Raw genomic sequence first — 5084 nt, 5'->3', positions numbered from 1 at the left:
GTCACCATAGTGGGGATGCATGAAAGACTATGGAAAGGATTTGAGTTTGGCATGGCTCATCTTAGTTTGCATGGGATTATAGTTAAGACCCTGCCACTTATCTGCTGTATGACTTTGAATAAATTACTTAATTTCTCTAAACCTCAGTGTCCTTATATGTAAAAAATGTAATGATAATAAGCATAGTGACAAAGTTGTTTTAAGTATAAATTAGATAATGCTTGAGGAAACTGTGAAAAGTCTTTGTTGTATAGCAAGTGCTCAACAAATGTCATCTATCCCCTGCCTTCTCCTTCTGCTCCTCCTCATTACCCCTGCCCAAATAACTCAAGTAGTGTGAGTACTTTTAACAATGCTGATTTATTTAAAGAAGCAGATATTTTGTCCCCACCATACCCTTTGTAATCTCCATTTACAGGCCCCCATTTTCATCTATCTTCCTGGGCAAGGAGATCCAAACGGCCATATCTTTGAAGACAGGAACTCCAGGAAATGGTGAGCAATTATGAGAAGGATGACCCTTAAAGTAAGTCTTCATCTGATAAATGGACAGAAAATTATGCATGAGACCTACTGTTTTGGGGATCTGAATGAACTTAATACAATTGAGAGGCAACAGTTTCTAATTCTGGGAATTATTAAGCACTTGCAAGGACTGGTAAGACCAAAAACATCCAAGGATTGTTGGGGGTTGGACAAATAGTACACTCTGAACACAAGTGGGTTATTTTCAAGTATATTTTCTGTTGTATTTAATACAACCTAATTTATAAAAAAAACTGAACCAGTAGCTTTTAATGATAAGTTAAAAAATTTAATGGCTCTTTTTTAAAAAATAAAGAAACTATCAACCATGCGAGGACCCTGAAATGTTTTTAGAGAAAAGGGTTATTCATAGGTCAATATAACAATGAGCATTAAAAGCTTAAAGTGTGCATATTCTTTGGTCATTAATTATACTTCTTAGAATTTATCACAAAAAGGTAATAAAAGCATGTACAATAATTTAATACTCATTTTAATCATTTTAATAAAATAAATAATAACTATATTAAATTTGTATGAATGGAGGTTGCTGGGTATATGAACATGTATGATGGATTTCTGTAAGGCTATTAAAGTTGATGGTATAGAAGCATCCATGTTGATACTAAAAGTTTACTAGCTATTGCAAAGTGAAATAATCAAGAAATCAAAAGATTATCTTATTTTTATATAAGTATCATATATATTTTTGTGTGTTTAAAGTATTCACCAAAGTATTAAGTAGACATCATTTTGGGATTGTGGGTGATATTTATCTTTTTTTTTGATCAAATAGTCTAATTTCTCTCCAGGATATGCTGAGTACTTAAATTATTTTAAAGATTTGGAAACCACTATCTTGTGCCTGACCTGTGGTGGTGCAGTAGATAATGTGTTGACCTAGAATGCTGAGGTCGCTGTTTTGAAACCACCGTATTGTGACAGATGCTTCTCCCCCCCCCCCCCGCCTTTTTGGAATGGTGGGTGAAGAGAGAGAGACCACAAAGAGACATTTGGTCCCATCCATTTCTTGAAAGTGCCTTTAAGACTAAGTGTCCAGCCTGACCAGGCGGTGGTGCAGTGGATAGAGCGTCGGACTGGGATGCAGAGGACCCAGGTTTGAGACCCCGAGGACGTCAGCTTGAGCGCGGGGTCATTCGGTTTGAGCAGGGCTCACCAGCTTGAGCCCAAGGTCGCTGGCTTGAGCAAGGGGTCACTTGGTCTGCTGTAGCCTCCGAGTCAAGGCACATGTGAGAAATCAATCAATGAACAAATAAGGAACCACAACGAAGAATTGGTGTTTCTTGTCTCTCTCCCTTCCTGTCTGTCCCTATCTCTAACTCTGTCTCTGCCACAAAAAAAAAAAAAAAAAAAAAAAAAGTGTCCAGCCTGCCTAGGTGGAGAAGTCTGAGGCAGCAAGAAAGTTCTTGATATTTTTACCTGTCCTTAGTATTTAACACAGACGTAGCCACACCCATTGCTGACGCAGCGCTCCTTTTCTTCACAGTCCCAGTTCCCACGGCAGTATTCAATGCAGGGGGCTAGATTTGAAGAGACAAGCTGAGTACCACTGTGCTTTAAGTATAGGTGCTAGCGAGGCCAGCCCTTGTTTAAGGAGCCAGTTCCACTTTTTCTTTTTTAGTTTAATACACAATATAATTTAAATGACTACTTGCAGAATAATATTAACTTCTTATATATTTCAGACAAAAACAATACATTCACATAATCCCAATAAAGCAAAGCCTACTTTAAAGCTGTGTAAGAAGCCCTGGCCAGTTGGCTCAGTGGTAGAGCGTCGGCCTAGCGTGCGGAGGACCCGGGTTCGATTCCCGGCCAGGGCACACAGTAGAAGCGCCCATTTGCTTCTCCACCCCTCCGCCGCGCTTTCCTCTCTGTCTCTCTCTTCCCCTCCCGCAGCTAAGGCTCCATTGGAGCAAAGATGGCCCGGGCGCTGGGGATGGCTCTGTGGCCTCTGCCTCAGGCGCTAGAGTGGGGCAGAGCATCGCCCCCTGGTGGGCAGAGCGTGGCCCCATGGTGGGCGTGCCGGGTGGATCCCGGTCGGGCTCATGCGGGAGTCTGTCTGACTGTCTCTCCCTGTTTCCAGCTTCAGAAAATAAAATAAAATATAATAAAGCTGTGTAAGAAGGGGGCCTGGTCGGATGTGTACAATGTACTTGCTGATCTCAGGGAAAATCAGTATTATCCCTCCGTGTTTCTATTAGCTGTCGTTGATTTATGGTGAGAGGGTTAAAGACTTCTTGTCCTGTTATGGCAATTTGGTCACTCATTGTATCTGTTGATATCTTACTCTATATCAGGAGTCCCCAAACTTTTTACATGGGGCCAGTTCATTGCTCCTCAGACTGTTGAAGGGCCACCATGTACAGTACTCTAGTACACTGACCACCAGTGAAAGAGGTGCCCTTTCCGGAAGGGCGGCGGGGCCGGATAAATGGCCTCAGGGGGCTGCATGTGGCCCTCAGGCCATAGTTTGGGGACGCCTGCTCTATATAAAGCATAGAGGAAAGCATATTCAGGAAATACAAAGATGTGAAATAAGATTCAGACCTTCAAGCAGCTTAGAGTCTAACAAAGGAGCTAAGACATGTTTAAAGTGCTAAGAAAAAAAAAAAAAAAAAAAAGCAGTGTGACAAGTGTCCTGAGAGAGGTGTATCCAAAGAACTAACAGGCCTCAGAAGAGAGAAGATATTACATCCAATTTGATTAATCAGAAAAGGTGAGTCTTGAAGTACAGGATTTTTTTTTAAGTACATGAATTTTAGGGGAGACATAGACAGAGTCAGAGAGAGGGACAGATAGAAAGGAAGAGAGATGAGAAACATCAATTCTTCATTGAGGCTCCTTAGTTGCTCATTGATTGATTTCTCATATGGGCCTTGACTGTGGGACTACAGCAGACCGAGTGACCCCTTGCTCGAGCCAGCGACCTTGGGCTCAAGCTGGTGAGCTTTGCTCAAAGCAGATGAACCCGTGCTCAAGCTGGCGACCTTGGGGTCTCGAACCTGGGTCCTCCATATCCCAGTTCGATGCTGTATCCACTGCACCACCGCCTGGTCAGGCTAAGTACAGGAATTTTTTTAAGGCAGAATTGATGGGGACAGCAGAGTGTGGTGAGAAGAGAAAAAGATTTACTAGCAGAAATTCACAAATGGAAAATGTAACACCATTTGGACTAGGGAGGAGTGCATAAGGTGCCTTGCGCACAAAATTTAAGGAGGCACTTGCACAATCCTGATAATGAGTACTTCCTTAAATTTTGTGCCTTAGGCGCCTCATCTCTCACTCTCCACCCTGAAATACAAGGAATATGAGAGGAGTGGCAAATGGGAGGCTGGATAAGTAAGTACTAGGAAACAGGTCAAATTTAAGCAGGAAAAGTAGGTAGGGGACAAAGTTACAGAGAACAGATCTTACAGTTACAGTGGGAAGGAAGGAACACATCAAGAGACAATTTCAAAGAATGGGTGGTATTTGGCAACCAGTTGAATGTAGGGGGAGGAGAGCAAAGAAGAGAGAAGGGTAAGCATTGAATCCAACCGTCTTTAGGGGAAGAAAGATAGAGTGAAGGTAATCCAGGAAAGAAGAAAGTTTGGGATTGCTGGAGTGGCAAAAAATATCAGATGCTGCAGAGGCTGAAGACTTTGGCTATTGAGGAAAGTCAATAGATTTGTCAACAGGACCCAGGAGAGACGTTACAGCAGAGGGATGGGGGCAGCAATGGAGATGATAGTCAGTTTTCAAGGGGTTAAGGGATAAAGTATGGAGAATTTAGGGCACAGAATTAAGATTACTTCTTTGAGAGTGTTGATGGTGAAAGGAAAGAAGAGATTGGGGTGATTAATGTTTAACATAATTAAGAAAATATTTTTTCTAGACAATCCAATTTATTTGTAGAAAGAAACAAAAAAACTAGTAGTAGAGATGCTGGGAAGATGGGAGATGGCTGATGAGGGGAAGAAGGGGAGGAGTGGAGGAGCTGATAGAGAGTGACCCAGGGAAAGGAAGAGGAGGCTGAAGAAGAGAGATTCTAGGTGGTTCTCTGCAATGACTCTTTGACTAGAATACTTCTCCTCCTCTTCTTTCTCACCCTCCTCCTGCACACACTGGGCCCTGATGTCCTATTTTCTGGCTTCCTTATTCAAGAAGGACAGGGCTGCCTTCAGTCTGGATTCATCTAACAGATTACCTGGTCTCACTGTAGCCTGATGCTCCTGTACCTCTAGGCTGAGGATGAGGAGAGTCACAAGGAGGAGGAAGCCCATCACCTTCATGGTGCTGTTGGAAGTCTTTGGTAAGAATGCAGCTGTGGGGCTGAGAACAGTTGAAATTTATGCTCATCCGCCCACTGGGCTGCAATGCAAGGCAAGGGGTGGGACTAGGAACTGTGGGAGCCAAACCCTGCCCAGAAACGGATATTCCTCCAGAACACACACCACATCTACCCTGGATTATGCCACGCTGTTCCCTAAACAAGTCTCAGAGCCAACAGGACACTCTCCTCTGATTGACAAATAAAATTTCTGAACCAGGAAAGA

General features: G+C 42.8%; 1 long non-coding RNA gene across 1 annotated transcript; it reads right to left on the bottom strand.

Moving 5' to 3' along the window:
• Positions 1-412: 412 nt before the first annotated feature.
• LOC136323546 (uncharacterized) lies at positions 413-4838 on the bottom strand. Its single transcript, XR_010728984.1, has 3 exons — positions 4736-4838; positions 1966-2066; positions 413-538 (listed from the first exon to the last, which is right to left on the bottom strand). It is a non-coding gene; the product is annotated as an uncharacterized lncRNA (long non-coding RNA).
• Positions 4839-5084: the final 246 nt, after the last annotated feature.

Source organism: Saccopteryx bilineata, chromosome 2 (assembly GCF_036850765.1).
Source record: "Saccopteryx bilineata isolate mSacBil1 chromosome 2, mSacBil1_pri_phased_curated, whole genome shotgun sequence".
NCBI lineage: Eukaryota > Metazoa > Chordata > Mammalia > Chiroptera > Emballonuridae > Saccopteryx > Saccopteryx bilineata.
This window is presented reverse-complemented; position numbering and strand designations above follow the sequence as displayed.